This window comes from Panthera uncia, chromosome F2 (assembly GCF_023721935.1).
Source record: "Panthera uncia isolate 11264 chromosome F2, Puncia_PCG_1.0, whole genome shotgun sequence".
Lineage (NCBI taxonomy): Eukaryota > Metazoa > Chordata > Mammalia > Carnivora > Felidae > Panthera > Panthera uncia.
The window spans coordinates 4,756,657-4,773,079 of NC_064812.1; positions in this window are offsets into that span (position 1 = coordinate 4,756,657).

A 16,423-nucleotide genomic window follows, 5' to 3' on the forward strand; every position below is an offset into this window, starting at 1 on the left:
AATCTGAAGCAGGCTCCAGGCTCTGAGCTGTCAGCACAGAGCCCAACGTGGGGCTCGAACCCACGAACCGTGAGATCGTGACCTGAGCCAAAGTCAGGTACTTAACCAGCTGAGCCACCCAGGCGCCCCATATGTCACATCTTCTTTATCCGTTTGTCAGTGGATGGACATTTAGGCTCTTTCCCTAATTTGGCTATTATTTTTTTTTTAAATTTATTTTTTAACGTTTTATTTATTTTTGAGACAGAGAGAGACAGAGCATGAACGGGGGAGGGTCAGAGAGAGGGAGACACAGAATCCGAAACAGGCTCCAGGCTCCGAGCTGTCAGCACAGAGCCTGACGGGGGGCTCGAACTCATGGACCGTGAGATCATGACCTGAGCCGAAGTCGGCCGCTTAACCGACTGAGCCACCCAGGCGCCCCTAATTTGGCTATTATTGATAGCGCTGCTATAAACACTGGGGTGCATGTGCTCCTTTGGATCAGCACTCCTGTATCCTCTGGATAAATTCCTAGTAGTGCAATTGCTGGGTCGTAGGGTAGTTCTATTTTTAACTTTTTGAGGAACCTCCATACTGTTTTCCAGAGTGGTTGCACCAGTTTGCATTCCCACCAGCAGTGCCAGAGGGTTCCTGTTTCTCCACATCCTCGCCCATATCTGCTGTTTCCTGTCAACTCAGGGCCATTTGATTCCAAAGCTATTCTCTGAGGCTATGTTATTCAACGGAGACACTCAGAGTGCTCGGAGGACAGTGCACACTGGTGCTGGGATGAGTGGTCCTGCTTCTTGTAGGCTCAGTTCCCCCATTTTTAAAATGAAAAGGCTTGAAGAGATCATTCCTAGTGTCCTTTCTGCTGGGCTTCCTTCCACTTAGAAATCATTTCTCTTCCCTTTGAGTTTGCTCCTTCTTGGAGCCCGTCTCGTGCCTACGTCCCCTCATATGCTAGCTTGCCTTCTCTCTTTTAGTAGCTGCATACGCATGCGTGCACGTGGGGTCTTCCCTCGGAGGCGGTGTGAAATCGAAGGTAGAATGTACTTCACAGTCTCTCTTTGTCTACACTGCTTTCCTACCACAGCTGTACACTAAACATTTGTGTCATTTAATTGCTCAGATGGGATTTTCCTGTACAATCTGAGCGCACCAGCCCACAGAAGTGGGGCAATCCCAGTACATCAAAGTGCAGGTGTTATGGAACCGGTGGATCAGAACAGCTGAGGCAGGCTGCGAGCTGCTCCCCATACCAGGTCCCCCTGAGCTGACAATGGCTGAGAGTGGCTGTTGCTTCACTCCAGCCTTCTCATTTCCCAGAGAGTCCCTGTGGAAGCTGCATGAGAAGATTAAATTTTCAGGAATGATAGATCCAGAGCTAAACTCCCCAGGGTCCGTGGGCGTCCAGACTCAGCCAACGTCCGCACTGTTTAGCCTTGTTTATTATTAGCCCAGTCCAGCTTGTGTGGTTGGTCCCCAGGAGAACCTCTCTGGAAAGTTCCCGCCTCAGGGTCTCACTCGCTCAGAAGGAGGCATTGAGCTTGCTAGTGGGGGTAAGCTCCAGGGAATAAACATCAGGAGTTACTTTGGTGGAAAAATTAGGTACCCAGGGATACCATTGGATTCTGTGTCTTTTTGAGCAGAGACTTCAAGGTGCTTTATAACTTAGAACCAAGACCTGGATTTTATTTCATTCATTCATCCAGGAACTGTTACTGAGCACCTGTCTTGGCCCAAGTCTAGTGCTGAGGATACAAAGAAAGGTATAATCATCATCATTATCTTCCTCATCATCCCAATAGCAAAGGTTATTGAACTTATTTTAGAAAGGCATTATGTTAAGCACTTTGCATGCATTTAAGTCTTTAATCTGTAAAGTGCACAACTCCAAGAATGCAATTCACATTTTATTCTACACACACCTAAGGGTAGGGCACAATATCCCTTAGAGTTGTGTTACCTGGTGGCCCTAGGGATGTCTCTGTTTTACAGATAAATAATTTAGAAAGGTAAAGGTCACAGCTTTAGTAGGTAGAGATCATGGATTTAGAAGTACCTTTAAACATATTTTGAGTGTCTGATAAGGCAAGAGCACCGTTCTGCAGGTTTCAAGTTATGGATGAGAAGGCAGATGATTAAGACAAGGGATCTAAAAGGAATTCATTAATTGCTATAGCAAGAACAGCCACGGAGTGGTCTCTGGAAGGCCAGGGGAGAGAGAGGAACTAGAGAATCAAGGAAGGTGCTGTGGAGGAGGTGATGTCTACCTTGGTTTGGATAGGCCACTTGTACCTCTACAGGCTGGGGCTGGTGGGGAAGAGCCATTCTGAGGCAGAAGAATGCCGCAACATGGGGTTTCCAGGGGACTGCTTCGTAGACCGGCTGGAATGACGAGGGCTCCCAGAGCATGTGGTGATGAGGAGGTGGTAGGAGGTGGGGGCGATAAGGTTTGCAGGCATCGGAATGGAAAGAGGTGTCATGGCAATGGGTTGAGGTCGTGTCTTGCGGGAGAAGTGTGTGTGGTTGTACGTCACTCAGAACTGGGTTCCTCTGTAGCAACAGAAAGACCGTGGCAAATCCAGATAGAGTTGTATTTTTCTCATGTAACAGTAGGTCGGCTTGTATAGTTTCTGGTGGGAAACCATTAAGGACCCCGGCTTCCTCCTGCCATATTTAGCATGTAGCTTTTTCAGATGCAGGCTTATGAGACCTCTTCTCTACTATCAGGCATGGTGCCCGTATTCCAGATACGTAGGGGGCAGGAAAGGCCAAGAGAAGAGGCGTGTGTCAGCCATGTTCATCTCTTTAGATCAAGAAAACAATAGCTTTTTCCTAAACCCATCCAGGAGATTTTCACTAATATCTCCTTGGTCTGAACTAGGTCTCGTGGCCACCACTGACCAAAGAGACATCTGAAGAGGTGCTTATCTGGGCATGTGGTTGTGTCAGAAAAAACAAACAAAAAAAAAATCAGGGTTCTGTTTAGCGAGGATAAATATTGGATAAGAAACTGGCAGTGCCCACCATTGCGAGTGACGTGATCAGCTCAGGTTTACAAAAATGGCTTTGGGAACCACCAAGGGGCGGATCTTAACAGCCATCAAGGTGGGGGACTCATAGTGAACAAGCGGATAAATAAACAGATGATGATAATATAGGGCAGGGAAGATCAGTGGTGAAGTGGGAGCCAAGTGAAGGGGTTCTTCACCGGGTGTGGGGCATGGTGTGGATGGGAGTCCCCAGGGGAGGTAACCATGGGGCTGAGTGTAGGAAGAGTGTGGGAAGGTGACAACAAAGAAGTGAGGACACTCAGGAGGGTTTGGAGGAAAGAGATCACGTGACGCTTGCTGGCAAATGTAAATAATTCATCCTACTGAGCAGGTAGAAAGGGAGAGGGTGTGAGGATTGAAAGAGAGGCAAGGGCCAGCCGTAGGCTCTTCTTAGCCTCAAGCAGACATTCAGAGTTACGGGGCAGCCGTAGACCGCCCTTGGCACCTGCCATCTCGGGAGACACAGGTGTTCCTCTTCAGAGGAGCCTTGGCAGCAGCCATACAGCAGACAGTTGAGGTGCCAAGAGGAACAACCCACATTGGATGGTGCACGTTCCCCCCGGCTTAAAGAGCCTCATGCCTTTCAGGAGCCATTTATCTCTTTAAAAACTCCATAGGCATCACTTGTAAAATCCCTGAAGTCACATGCTCGGCCCACACATTAACATATTTTGGGGATAGAAAGTAAGGCACCCTATCAAGTATCCATGGTTCACCCAGTCCAGATGCAAAATCTGCCCAACTGGGGTCATTTTACAGTAGGCAGTATAGTTTAGTGCTACAGTTGACATGAACTATCACTCTGTTTCCGGGAAAGCCGACCTAGAAAGTTTGTCCAGTGGTCAGGATCTTAATGCAGAAGGGGAGACCCTTGCTAACCCTTTGTCCAGAACCCTTTAATTTGAAAAGTTTTGGTGTCGAGTTACCCTGATTAGGTTTTTTGCATAGGAATCATTCTTAGGCTCTGTGGCAGATTGTTAGATAGGGCCATCATAGGGCCACATAGCTAGATGGGAGGCTATTTTGTTTCTTGTTTATTTTTAAGAGACTTCACTTTTTAGAGCATTTTTACATTCACAGCAAAATTGAGCAGAAACTACAGAGAGTTTTTTCATGTATCCCCTGACCCCCCCCCCACCGCCACTGCCACATGCACAACATTTTCCACCATCAACATCCTGTACCCCAGTGATACATCTGTTACAGTTGATGAACTTACATGACAACATCATTAGCACTGAAAGTCCATAGCTTACATCAGGGTTGTCTCTTGGTGGTGTATATTCTGTGGGTTTGGACAAATTTGTAATGGCCTGTATCCACCACTTTAGGACCACACAGAATAGTTTCCCTGCCCTAAAAGTTCTCCATGCTCTGCCTATTCATCTGTTTCTCCTTCATCCCCTGGCAACCACTAATTCCTTAACTATCTCCATGGTTTTGCCTTTTTCAGGATGTCGTATAGTTGGAATCATACAGTCTGTGGCCTCCTCAGGTGGGTTTCTTTCACTTAGTGATTTGCATTTAAGTTTCCAACATGCGTTTTATGACTTGATAGCTCATCCCTTTTTAGTGCTGAATAATATTTCATTATCCGGACGGTCCAGTTTCTCCGTTCGCCTAGTGGAGGAATCTTGGTTGATTCCCAAGTTCTGGCAGTTATGAAGTAAGCTGCTATAAATGTCATTGTGCAGGTTTTCATGGGGACATGTTTTCAACTCATTTGGTAAATACCAAGGGGCATCGTTCTGGATCACAGGGTAAGAGTATATCTAGTCTTGTAAGGAACCGCCAGCCAATCTGCCTTCCCTAGGGCCCGTGCCATTTTTCATTCCCGTCAGCAGCGAGTGAGAGTTCTGGTGCTCCACATCCTCTCCAGTATCTTGTGTTGTCAGTGTTTTGTTTTCCAGGGAAGACCCGATAGGGCCTGCAGATGGAGTGAGCAAATTCTAGAACTGTTGCGGGTTGAGGATGGACAAATCTTGGTGATGGATTCGCTTTGGGTGTTAAGGGAGCATGTTGAATCTGGATGACCCCGATTCCTTTTGGGGTGACGGGATGGATAATGATGCTACTTGCAAACACAGGGGAATAGAGGGGGAAAGGGCTAAGCTTTTAGAGCTGTAGTATGGTGTCTCTTCAGGAGACTGGGTTTTGGGAAGGGTCTGGGTTGAGGATAGAAGTACAGGTGTTATTGGCATGAAGGTTGTAGTTGAATGCATGAGATTTGATGTGACTCCTTAGTTAGAGAATTTGGATATTTTGCTGCAGAAACATAAAAGAAGAGATGAGGAGGAAGAACAGATATAAATCTCACGTAAGAAGAGGGAGCTATGACTGAGTCCCTGTTAGGCACTGTCCTCTGTACTTACCACTTGACCTTTTCTCATTTGTCCCTATAGTTGTGTGACATAGGTAGGTTTCTTATTCTCAATTTGCAGCAGAGGAACTGAGACTTAGAGAATAAATAATTTGCCTAAGGTCACACAGTTAGGGAATGACAGGCTGGCATGTTATTTGGAGTCGGTTTGGCTTCAGAGTGCTCACTCTTTGCTCAGCCATTTACACCATCCTCCACAAACAGTGCAGGCAACACTGTCCACTGTATTCCATGGGCGCATTTGAGCTCTCCATGCTGGACAGAAGGAACCAAGGGTATGTTTACTTCCTGTTGACTGGCTGACTCTGTACAATGGTTTTGCAGCCCTCAGATAGAATCACTGAATCTGTTTAAAGTCTCCCCCCCTAAGAAGTTGATAAAGTCAAATAAAACGTGAAATACTGATCTTTATGTAATGTGCATAACAAATCCATCCCAAGGCAGTCTTTATAGAACTGTGATCCCCAGGGGTGGCTTGTGTTTATAGTTTATGTACAATTTACATAATGCTTGGACTGAGTTAAAACAATAAAATTACGACTGAATAGACCGTCTCTCTCTCTCTCTCTCTCTCTCTCTCTCTCTCTCTCTCTCTGATATTGGTAGATAAAAAAGAAATAATCCAGAAATAACTACCGGTTGGTCAAGGACGATTCCGTTCTTGTTTGTTTTCACGATTGTTTTTTAATCGTCCTGATGATGGCTGATCTCTTGGTTGTATGCTAGTGAATTACTAGTGCATTATTCTCTGTGGCAGCAAATAGCTGCCTCCAGTATCCAGAGAGTCTTTAGGAAATTGCTTTAAAAGACATTAGGCTGAATCGGCTTGGAGCAATGGCTTTCATTCCTTAGAGTATTGTTCCCATTTCAAGAATGACCATCTCTTAGCAGTTAGAAAGGAAATGGTTATAAGAGTGTGGAGCTCCCTGAGGTGCATATATATATATATATATATATACGTATATATATATGTGTATATATATTTCTAGTAGAATATAGGCTCTGTGGTGGGAAGCAGCAGGACAAAAGCCTGGGGAAGTAGCAGGGACTCTATCTTAAACTGTGTAAAGTATACTAAGGATGCTGCGCTTCATCCTGTAGGCACCCAACAAGATTTGTAAGCAAGGGAATGACATGAAAAGACCTGATATTCTTTTTATGGGAGTGTTCTGTGACCATGAGGGTGTGTGGCTATCGGTTGGGTCAAGTTGGATACAGGGCAGTACTTTTTATTCTTAACACTTAGTTTCAGATTCTCCTATTGGATCATCCATTCATTTTCCTCAGCCAGAAGCAGAAGTCCCTCTTCTCATATATGCCTCTGTTAACCTTAAAAATAAAACTGTCAGCTGTTCTGCAAGCAAAATGGGTTTATTCAAAAATAGCAGAGGATGGCCAACTGGGGACACGCAAGCCACAGAGCAAAGGAGCAGGATGCTCTTTTATAGAGGAAAGGGGGAGTTGGGAGGGCTGTTTGTAAGCTAAAAGCCCACTGGAAGTAGACTGGGAGAGTGCAGTGTAGTGGCTTCTCATTGGCTGAGCTGTGACAGTCTCTCGTTGGCTGGGCTGTTGCCGGGGCAAGAGAGAGCCTGTCTCCCTCCTCCTAGGGTTGTGGAGTAGTATGGGCTTGACTTGCAAGGTAGGACTTGCAAGATGCATCTCTTCCTGTCGGGTGTAGTGGTAGAACCTGAGAGCACCCTTGCTGGCGGCCCCAGTCACCTTCCGTGAGGTTTCGCTTGATTAATTTTCACACCTCTCACTGGCCCATTTCCAGGCCATCTCTGTCCTCTGAATCTTCGTCCATTTCCGTCTTCCCCATCATGACCCTGGTGAAGCCACCATCATCTCAGCTCATTTGCAGGGATGGTCTCTTGGCTGATTTCCCCACATCCACCAGCTCCCCCCCACCCCGGATTCTGTGGTCCTTTGCAATGTCTCAACATGCAGACCTGCTTCTGTACCTCCCACCTCTCACTTGGAATCCCTCAGAGGCTTGCAGGTGCCATGAAAAGAACTTGCTTCGGTATGACAGATTGCTCCCTCTCAGCCCCACATTCTCCCTACTCTCTCCTCTTTTGTTTCCCAAAGCAGTGGTTTCTGGAGTTAGAGGCACACATTCCAGGGATTGCTTAAGAGAGTTCTTTGGAGCCCAGACAGAAAATGCTAGCAATTGTATGTACATTGGTTTTGTAATTATAAAGTAAGAAATTGGGCTTTTTAATATTTAATATCTTGCACGATATTGGTACTGTCACCTGTCTACCTGTCAGGCGGTCATGTGCACTGTGACAAGTGTCCTGAAGGAAATGGGGGTATTCCTACCTAGGCAGGTTGGAGTGGTGTCCTCACTTGTCCATTCAGATTCAGTTTATTTTAACAATATGTCATTTCCAAGGCCCAGTTATGTACATTGTGGGTTATCACATTTCATTTTATTAAATGGCCTTTACAAAATAAACTGTAAAATGTTCCTGCAAGGAAACCACAGATTGAAGACAATGCTGATAATTGAAATATGAATGAAATCAAATAGGAGGTTCCTCTAGCTGCATTACATGTTAAAAAAACAAAGGGGATCTAATTAAATAATATAATAAATTAAAAATAGTATCCAGAAGACCGTTTGAAGTAGAGATTTATGCTTATCCACTCTTATTCACTCTGAGCTCTGGCTTCTAAATATACTGATATTTGAGCTATTATTTAATGTGTGAATATAAAATGAACACAGAATATGATATCTGTGTGCCTGTGTGTGTGTATGGTTTTTATTATCTGCTTGTAGTGTGTATTCCAGAACATTTAGAAAACTTACTGAAGCTAGGTGTTTTCTTCTGTCTGAGGGACTCTGCCTGAGATACAGCTGGCTTCTTCCCATATATGTCTTTCAGATTTCAGCTCAACTATTATATCATTCATAGCAGTGATCCTTATCTTTAAATTTACAATTACGTCTGCAGTTATCTTATTATCTTCCTTATTAGCCTGCGTGCTTCATGTGGGAGAGAGCGTGTCTGCTTTTGCTAACCTCTGGAGCTGCAGCCCCTGGCCTGCTGGCCACCACATTCTAGGTGCTGATTAAGAACTGGTGAATAAATGGATCAATGAATACATGTCAGGTGTTGTGCTGGTTGCATTATACCTGTTACTATGTTTTCCCAATCAACGCTGCTACTTGTAGAATATGCTTAGAGCTGTGTATTAGGAATTGTCACCCAAGCCTGTTAAAAAATAATTAAGAAAACAGATGAACATAGAGGAAGGGAAGGAAAAATAAGGTAAAAACCGAGGAGGAGGCAAACCATAAGAGACTCTTAAGTACAGAGAACAAACGGAGGGTTTCTGGAGGGGAGGTGGTTGGGGGGGGATGGGCTAAATGGGTGACAGACATTAAGGAGGACACTTGTTGGGATGAGCACTGGGTGTCATATGTAAGAGATGAATCACTGGGTTCTACTCCAGAAACTAATACCACGCTGTATGTTAACTAACTTGAATTTAAGTAAATAAGTTAAAAAAAAACAACAGTGGTTGAAACTCCCACCCCTACTTCCCTTGGTGATATTAGGTTGCGTTAGTTAGCATGAAGATTCAGAGAGGTTATATCTGCTCGTTCTAACCCTGTGTTCGTCCTGCCATGCCACGTTGCTTCAAGGCAATTTAGATTAATGATTAATGATTAATCGAGGATCTCTGACACCTGGATTTCTTTTTAAAAAAATTTTTTTTTCAACGTTTTTTATTTATTTTTGGGACAGAGAGAGACAGAGCATGAAGGGGGAAGGGGCAGAGAGAGAGGGAGACACAGAATCGGAAACAGGCTCCAGGCTCCGAGCCATCAGCCCAGAGCCTGACGCGGGGCTCGAACTCACGGACCGCGAGATCGTGACCTGGCTGAAGTCGGACGCTTAACCGACTGCGCCACCCAGGCGCCTCGACACCTGGATTTCGAGGGTAGAGGGCTTTCCATCCATCTCTTGGTATCGTATGTCCATTGTCTGTTTGTAACGGGTGGGCTTAATGCTCTTGTTTCCCTGGCCCGTCTCTCCCTACTTGCTTTCTCTAGTCCTCAAATGTGCAGGGTTATGTTCACACAGATGCGCGTTCCCTTCTCAGACTCCCTCATTAGCTTTTTGTGTTACATTAGCTGCCACCTAAGCTACTTGGGACTGTACAGAGAAGTGCCTGGTTACCGACTGCCTTATAAAAAGTCCCACTTCCCCTTACCTTGGCCAGACCACGCCCGCTCCTTTTAAACCCTTTATCCTCGAATTCATTCATTCCAGGAGCTGGATTACTTTTGTTTTCCTCTGCTCTTCCCACCATGGGGAAACTCTTCTAATTTTCAATTATTTTCTTACAATTTTTTTTTTATTTCAAACTTTGGAGTTTAAGAGGATGCTTTCTTGTCTGAGCTGGCTGAATCAAAAGTGAGTTGTGATGGGTGCAGGCAGAACAAAGTGCCTGGTATTTAATGGGTACGCTTATATTGCATGTAAATTTCAGCACGCTTTCAAACAGAGGAAGGAAGACTAGACAGGAGAATAAAGGAAGCAGTTGAAGCGGGATCATGATAGAATTGATTGGTTGGGGACTGGGAAGAGTATATGAAAATTTCGTGTTAGTGAAACGCACAGGCTTTCTTCTGTCCATGGATAATGAGTCATGAAAAGTGAATAGCTGATGAGTCAGAAGGCACAATAAAGTTATTCTCTCATTTGATCTCCTTGACACACGTAAATAAAATCGTGTTCGAGGAATGGAAGTGTTCCATTATGAGGTAAGAAAAGCAAAAAGGACTTTCAAATACAAACTGCCTTAGAGTTTTGACACATGTCAGGTTCTGTAAATTCCTTAGGGAGGTGGTTTCACAAAAATTTTATTACTAAAATTTGCTGTCACACAGAAAAGTTGAAGAAAGGAGCAGTGAATACCCACATTTCCTATACCTGGATTTAACAGTTGTTAATGTTTTGGAATATTTGCTCTATCTGCATATGAATATATGCATGTTTTCCTAGATCGTTTGAAAATAAGTTGTAGATTGCAAGACCATACAACCCAAGTACTTCAGCATGCTTTACAAAAAGATATTCTTTATTCCGACTCCAGTGACATTATCACACTGAAGAAAACTGACCATTTCAAGATACCATTCAGTGTATATTCCACATTCATATTTCCCCAGTTGTTCCAGAAAGTTGCCTGTAGCTATTTTTTTTAAAGCAGAATCCAATCAAAGTATATGTATTTGTTTTTTTTAAATGTTTTATTTTTTGTTTTTATTTTATTTATTTTTTTTTTTAATTTTTTTTTTCAACGTTTTTTATTTTATTTTTGGGACAGAGAGAGACAGAGCATGAACGGGGGAGGGGCAGAGAGAGAGGGAGACACAGAATCGGAAACAGGCTCCAGGCTCCGAGCCATCAGCCCAGAGCCTGACGCGGGGCTCGAACTCACGGACCGCGAGATCGTGACCTGGCTGAAGTCGGACGCTTAACCGACTGCGCCACCCAGGCGCCCCAAGTTTTTATTTTATTTTAAAAATTAATTTATTTGTTTTGAGAGAGAGAGACAGAGAGAAAGAGAGAGAGAGAGAATCCCAAGCAGGCTCTGCACTGTCAGCGTGGAGCCTGACATGAGGCTCGAACTCACAAACCTTGAGATCATGACCTGAGCTGAAATCAAGAGTTGGATGCTCAACCTACTGAGCCACCCAGGCACCCCTAAAAAATGCTTTGAATAGACTGTTTTTTTATGCTGTTTTAGGTTCACATCAAAATTAAGAGAAGATGCAGAGATTTCTTACATACCTTCTGCCTCTGACATGCTTAGCCTCTCGTATTATCAATATCCTCCACCAGACTGGTATGTTTGTTACAACTGATGAACCTCCATTGACATATTATAATCACCTGCAGTCCATCGTTTACATGAAGGTTCACTTTTGTTGCTAAATACTGTGCGTTTGCACAAATTTATAATGACATGTATCTACCATTATAGTATTGTACAGAATATTCTTCCTGCCCTGAAAATCCCTTTACCTATTCATCCCTTCCTTTCACCTAACCCCTGCCAACCACTGATCTTTTTACTGGTTCCATAGGTTTGCCCCTTTCAGAACGTCATGCAGTTGAAATTATACAGCATGATTGACTTACTTCACTTAGTAGTATGTATTTAAGGTTCTTCTATGTCATATCAGGGCTTGATAGCTCAGTTTTCTTTAGCATTGAATAGTATTACGTTGGCTGTACCACATTTTATTCACCCATTAACCTATTGAGGGACATCTTGGTTGCTTCTAATTTTGGAAATAATGAGCAAAGCTGCTGTAAACATCCATGTACAGGTTTTCAGGGGACCATAAGTGTTTGGCTTCTTTGGGCAAATGCCAGGGAGCATGATTGCGGGATCATATGAGCATGTTTAGCTTTAGGAGAAACCGCCCAACTATCTAACAAAATGGCTGTGCCTTTTTGCATTCCTGCCAGCCACGAGTGAGAGTTCCTGTTGCTCCATATCGTCACCAGAATTTGGTGTTGTCAGGGTTCTGGTGTTACACGTGTATGGTGGTATTGCATAGTTGTTTTATTTATTTATTTTTTAATTTTTGTTAATGTTTGTTCATTTTTTGGGAGACAGAGAGAGACAGACATGAGTGGGGGAGGGGCAGAGAGAGGGAGACACAGAATCCGAAGAAGGCTCCAGGCTCTGAGCTGTCAGCACAGAGCCCGATGCAGGGCTCGAACTCACAAACCACGATGAGATCATGACCTGAGCCAAAGTTGGCTACTTAACTGACTGAGCCACCCAGGCGCCCTGCATAGTTGTTTTAATTTGTATTTTCCTGACATCCTATGATGTGGTTTCATATTATAATTTGCCATCTGTATATTTTCTTTGGTTAGGTCTTTGACCCATTTTTTAATTGGGTTGTCTTCTTATTGTTGAGTTTTGGGAGATCTTTGTATATTTTGGAGAGCTATCTTTTATCAGGTATGTCTTTTGCAAATATTTTTCCTGTCTTTTCATTCTCTTGACAATGTCTTTTGCAGAGCCAAATATTTTAATTTTAACGAAGTCCAACTTACCAATTCTTTCTTTCATGGATCATATCTTCAAGGCATGATCTAAAAAGGCATCACAAAATCCATGGCCATCTTGATTTTTTTCCTGTGTCATCTTCTAGGAGTTTTACCATTTTCATTTGCTGAGTTTTTATCGGGAATGGTGTTAGATTTTGCCAATACTTTTTCTGCATCTATAGATATATTCATGTGATTTTTCTTCTTTAACGTGGTGATATGAGGGATTACATTTTTGAATGTTGAACCAACCTGGCATACTTGGGATAAATCCCAGTTGGTTGTGGTGTATAATACTGTTTATACATTGTTGGATTCACTTTGCTAATGTCTTGTTGAGGATTTTTACATCTATATTTATGAAAGGTATTGGTCTGTAGTTTCTTGTTATGTCTTTTTCTGTTTTGGTTTTAGGGTAATGCAGGCTTCATAGACTCAATTAGGAAGTAGTCCCTCTGTTTCTATCTTCTGAAAGATAGTGTAGGAAATTGGTAAAATGTCTTCATTAAATACTTGTTAGAATTGGCCATTGAACCTATCTGGGCCCAGTGCTTTTTATTTTGGAAGGTTATTGATTATTGATTCAATTTATTCATAGATAGAGGCCTATTCAAATTGTTTTATTTTGTGTGAGTTTTGGCAAATGGTATCTTTCAAGGAATTGGTCTGTTTCATCTAGGTTATCAAATTTGTGGGCATGGAATTGTACATAGAAATCCTATATTATCCTTTAATGTCCATGGGATCTGTAGTGATGTCTTCTCTTTCATTTCTCATACTGGTAATTTGTGTCCTCTGTTTTTTTTCTTAGTTAGCCTGGCTAGATGCTTATTGACTGTATTGATCTTTTCAAACAACCGGCTTTGATTTCATTGATTTACTCTACTGATTTCCTGTTTCCAGTGTTACTGATTTCTGTTCCATACATACTGTGTTTCTAAGTTGACAGGAGTAAGGCTCAGTCTGGTCTTCTAATTTTCTTGACTAAGAATCTGGAGAAAACAGTCTATGAGATGATATATATATAAGCTTATGAAATTCTCTAGGGAATCAACAGAATATTTTATTGATACAGACTCTGAATCTGTAACTTTCTACAATATCGCCATTTCCTCTATTTTAACTCTTTACCTATTAGTTATATAATCTGCAACAATAAATTACCAGTACGTCATAGATTTTTAAATTATTTTCTTTGACCTCAGAATTATGCATATAATCAATTCACTTACTTCCAATATGCATCCAAACCAGGCTGAAGAGATCTGGTTTACTTCATGCTCTCTCCATGTTTGTCTTAATTGCGTTATAGCTGATAATGAGAATATTTTTTTCTCCATTTTCCCTTTATTTTATGCAGTACAGGAAAATGAGATGAAGCACTCAAATGGACCTCCAAACAAATACCATTATGATACAAAGATCGTTGTTTTATGGAAAGTGAACAAATTGACTAGTAGGTGGAAATGAATGGCAATGCTTGGTATTTAGTTGCTGGATACAAGTCTAAATTTGAAATAAGAAGAGTGGTTTAAGTGTAGCAGAGTAAAAGTTGAGGTCCCACAAGACAACAGATGTGTGCTAGAAATAGCCTGCCTGGCTGTTTTGGTTAGAGAATAAAGTCTTAAGTAGCCTGGCTGTTGAAAAATGAAAAACTACACACACATGCACATACACCAGTTAGTGGAGCTTATTCTGAGCTCACAGAGTGCCACGTCTTGCTGGATATTGGCAAGCTACCCCACATTGTTTGATTCTGAATTTTGCACAGCTACATGACATGGTCCAGCACGATCCTTCAACTTTCTCTTCCCAGCCCTCCACTCATAACATTAACAGTTGGAGAGTGTTGGCCAGTTGTCTTATAAAAATTCCCACATGATGGAGTTGTCAGTTTGTTTTCTTATAATGTCATTTATCTTGTTCTCTGTCCCCAGTATTTCAGAAACAATAAAACTTTGGTCTAAGGCAATACTGTCCAATATAACTTTCTGTGATGATGGAAATGTTCTATATACATTGTCCGGTATGGTAACCATTAGCCACATGTGACGATTGAGCACTTGAAATGTGGTTAGTACAAGCAAGGGAATGGGTTTTTTGTTTTACTTAATTTACGTTCTGCTATATTGGATAGCACAGATCTAGAGGCTTGAGAACATTCAGGTTCAGTATTTCAGCAAGAATGCCTCAAGGATGATTTTAATTTGTTTTGCATTTCTAGAGAAAGGTTTTAGTTCTTTTCACCCTGAAGTGAACACTAGGGTTAAATTGGTCAACCATGAATAAAAAGTAGCATGTAGTGAACCACAGACTATGGTTTTTGATTTATAGCATAGGTTTATAGCATCGGCCAGGCACAATCTTCTGATCAATATTTGGGGAAGACAAATATTACACAGAACTTTCGACTCACTCGGAGTTTGCCTTTTGAGTGAAGAGGTGAGTTCCTGGAATACAACCAGGAAGCATACGTTTCACCATCTTTGGTTCTGGGAGCTGCTTTCCTTCTTCCCACTCTGTCACGCCTCCTTAATACACATTTCCATGTGGTAATAGGCAGCATTTCACTGATGACACAGTTGCCTGATCCTGAATCATCAAAGCAAGGCTCATATAAATTCGCCACACCACATTTATTAAGGAAAGGAAAACACTTTAACAACAGAAATTGATGCAAACATGACGCTCTCCCATCTCCTGAACTACACCAAGTAAATTAAACAGAACATCGCCATACTCTGTATAGTTAACCAGGAGCTTGGAAGGTAGAGAGGCTTCTGATAACATATTCGAGTTGCACTGGCATGGATGTATCATCTCGCATTACTCTCATCCCGTAAGATATATCATTCATGTTTCAGTGTTTTTAATTCACTTGTTCCATCATTCATTCCTTGAGCAAACGGGAGTGAACGACTTCTAGTGCCAGACATCGCCTCTTCCATTGGGCATCGTCCAGTGGGCACTCTGGTGGCTGCCCCCACCCTTGATTCTTTTTAAAAGATTTTTTATTTGTTTCTTGATTTATTTTGAGAGAGAAAGAGAGAGCACAAGCAGGGGAGGGGCAGAGAGAGCTGTGGGGCTCAATCTCACGAACTCTTGAGATCACGACCTAAGCTGAAAGCAAGAGTTGGATGCTTAATCTAGGCGTCCCCCCAACCCTCCACTCCTTGATTCTTATACAAACCCTAGATGTTCCTGCCCACTTGATCACTTCGCCCCTTCTTACGCCCTGGTTCCTGTTCTCACCTCCTCACACAGCTTTTCCAGGCTTATCTGTGGGCTTCCTTCCCTCTCAGCCTGACAGTGACCTATTTCCTACTTCTGAGTGAGATTCTGACCCACTCTCTTTAACTGGGTCGCAGTGCAGCTGTCTTGCTCACTTTGACCTGTCGGTAGTTGCTTTGCTAACAAAGAGTGTCAAGAGCAGTGGCTGGTTTTCTCCATGACTTGTAGGGGCCTTGCTTTCCACCAACCAGGTGAACAGAAGGGCTGTGCGGGCAGCGAGGTGCAAGGCAGACTGACAGGACAGCAGAGAGGTGTTGGCTGTTTGCAGTGCTGGGCTCCTGGAGCTTTCACTGGCTGCACGTGGCTTCCAGAAGTGAAGAGTGCATTGGGAGGAGACAGGGGGCTTGAGTGACGGCATCCAGAGGGGCCTCAGAATGGAGATGGCATTTGTTGGCGGGAAGAATGGACCCACATGCACGAAACAGGATTCCAGAGAGGGAGCTCGACACCAATTAAGAACAAGGTCTCAGAACGAAGAGAAGAAGGCATCTGGAACTCGGACAGTCCTGAGTGCCTATAAGTAAGCCGGCCCGTTACTTACCTTGTGATCTGAAGACAAAGTCATTGGCCTTGGTAGCCCCCAGCACGTCAGCTGTGATTTGGGGGATATGACTTTCCCC